This window comes from Empidonax traillii, unplaced genomic scaffold (assembly GCF_003031625.1).
Source record: "Empidonax traillii isolate 1590-97213 ecotype Southwest subspecies unplaced genomic scaffold, ASM303162v1 scaffold25:size3598162, whole genome shotgun sequence".
Classification (NCBI taxonomy): domain Eukaryota; kingdom Metazoa; phylum Chordata; class Aves; order Passeriformes; family Tyrannidae; genus Empidonax; species Empidonax traillii.
Window position 1 is genome coordinate 19,736 of NW_020955218.1, and position 2,927 is coordinate 22,662.

Below are 2,927 nucleotides of genomic sequence, written 5' to 3' on the forward strand. Positions count from 1 at the left end.
CAGGCCTCAGCCTTAGATAAGCGAGACCAACGCAGGGACCCACTGTTCCCAAACCTCGCCGGAAGAGAAGAGAGTGAGGTCTCTAATCTCCGACTTATTTATACTCTGGTTTACGTAAAAATTGTATGGAATACTGGGTACTTGGCTACTTCCTTGGTTACAAACTGGTCACCAGGAAGGCCTAGACTAAAACCATCACAGTGACTTTACGAATGGAGTTAACATCAGTCAGCATGGCATCAAGTGCAGAGCTGATGGCATTTGCTTCTTTTGCAAGCAAGCAGCCCAATCTGTCCAGTGTGGTTAAAGCATGGGCTGTCCCTCATTCCTGCAGCAATGATGGAGAATACTCTTTCTGTGGACCCCAGGTGTGGACTCCCAAATTACAATTTTTGTTGCATCATTGCACAAATCTCTGGCCTTTTCTTAATGTGCATTTTTACTGGCAATTTATGAGGGTTAAATAAAGTTAATTTCCCGAATGTACAAACCTCCTTTTGCTCGAGAGGGGGTGCCTTTCCATACCCTTGGTCCACAGATCAAAAAGACTCATCTGGGCAAGCTTAAGGGCTTGGCTCAGGACTCTATTATCATAAGGTTGGGTGATTTACACCAAAAGTTGACATTTTCATATGCTCCAGATGGAGACACGTTGATTGCTAATTGACGATTCAAATTTGAATTAATAGAACTAAAATAAAAGCACAATGGCACAGTCAAGCTGCCCATTTCATTAATTTCTTGAGGCTCAATTGGAACTGGAGGGAAGTGCACTTTAGGGTGTTGGTTTTCAGCACACTCTATGTATGATGTTTTACAATGGTAGGAGCAAAGAGGTAGAAATTTGTGTAGAAAGGCAGTCCACTGACTATGATTGATAGGTAGGCCCACTAAACAGGTTTGAAATGGGTCAGTAGAGGTGGTTACAGTTAAACATAAAGTGTCAGTCCCAGTTCCATTGGCCAAGGTCACCCAAATGTTCTGCTGATCAGGGGGTGATCCACTCCGGAGGCATGGCTATGGTTATTGAGGTGATGCAGAGTAAGGTCGCACAAAGCCTGAGGGTATCCATCTTGGTGACACAAGCATAACCTTTTCCCTACGTTATTAAGGGGCAAGGACCCTGCCACTCTCTGGTGATTGGGTCTTTGAACATCACTTTTGCCTTCCTGTCTACAGAAATGTGTGCTGGGACAAAATGACGTTGTGCTCCTGCCATTCTATTAAGGAAGTTAAGGACATACAAAGCTTTTTTCAAACATTCTTGAGGAGTTAACCCTGCACTTCCTCTTTTCTGCTTTTGTAACATGTCTTTGAGCATGTGATGTGCACGTTCAATCACAGCTTGACCTGTAGAGGAGAGTGGAATACCTGTGATGTGTTGTATTCCCCACTGATCAAAAAATTCTTATGTGCGTTTGGATGTATAAGAAGGCCCATTGTCTCGTTTAATTTGTTTGGGCATTCCCATATGTGCAAAGGCTAAGAGAAAGTGACGTTGTACATCAGAATGAGCTGTAGCCACTAGAAATGAGCTGTAGCCACTAGAAACCCTGAAAAAGTGTCAATTGAGATGTGCACATATTTCAATTTGCCAAAAGAAGAAATGTGTGCTACATCTGCTTGCCATAGTTGTAGGGGCTTTAATCCTTGAGGGTTAATTCCTTCTAGAGTAACTGGTGTGATCAATTGACAGTCTGGGCATGAAGCTATAATAGAGCGAGCTTGTTCTGATGTAAGGTCAAATTGTCTTTTTAATGCTCTGGCATTTTGATGAAAGAATTGGTGAGATAGCTTAGCTTGCTCAAACCTTTGAGGCACTATAACTGGTCCTGCTAGAGCATCAGCACGTTGATTACCCTCTGAATGGGACCAGGTAATTAGGTATGAAAGCATACCTGATAAAAAAGCATACATACATGATAAAAAATAGAGATTGTCTATTTTCTACAGCAAACAATAGTTTTTTAAACTAGGCAAACAGTTCTTTATGACTTATTTCTTTTAAATAGGAGTGTTCAATCCTTTGAACTACTCTCACTACATACTGAGAGTCTGAGACTATATTTAAAGGCTCTGGAAATAATTTGAGTGCACAAATGACTGCTGACAATTCCACAAGTTGTGGTGACCCCTCTGCGTGATGTATGTCTTGATGTCATTCATTATTTTTCTGCCACACTACAACTGCATTACATGGTACAAAGATTACAAAAAGCGGTATAACTATGCCTATCATAACAGCTGTTTTTACTAAATCATTAAGCCAGCCAGTAATTCCCCAGTTCTTAAGCCACTGATCAAATGCTGAAGTTGTCACAACTTTTTCATATTATCTTTTAACTGTTTAAGATGTGCATGGATAGATTCTGAGTGGTTGGACAAATCCATACAACACATTCCCTCTACATCTTCACATCCGTGGCCTTGTGCTAACAACAGAAAATCTATTGCTGCACGATTCTGTAGCACTGCATGTCAGATACTATCTACATCAGTTGTCAATTCTGAAATGATTTTTGAGGCTATATTTAGTTGTTTTGCTGTCCAGCATGCTAACTTTTTCACCAACTGCAACGCTTTAGCAGTACCTATGGGGGCTACCATTGCTGTGATTATGTTTGTTGGTGCATTCCAAAACTGAACATCATCCTTACACTTAGGCCCTAATTGATATACCGATCTTTTCATTCTTTTTGCAGTGTTCCAAATGGTATGGTGTTGTAGTTGAGGACGACCAAGACAATAAAACTGGGCACTAGATGATGATGATTTAAATTCAGGTTTTATTCTTCATTGAGAATATTATACTTTTCTTCGTACAGCTGCACTCTCACCAATTCACCCACACACACACACACACACTGAACACAGAGCCTCGCATACCTTTCTATCTTTAGTCTCTTTATCTTTTTGTTGTTAGCACT

At 40.8% G+C, this 2,927-nt stretch overlaps 1 long non-coding RNA gene across 1 annotated transcript in view; it reads left to right on the forward strand.

The window, feature by feature from the left end:
• The window catches only part of LOC114068777, a 20,676-nt gene that overhangs the window by 5,171 nt on the left and 12,578 nt on the right, over positions 1–2,927 (forward strand). The gene's annotated exons all lie outside the window — the stretch shown is intronic.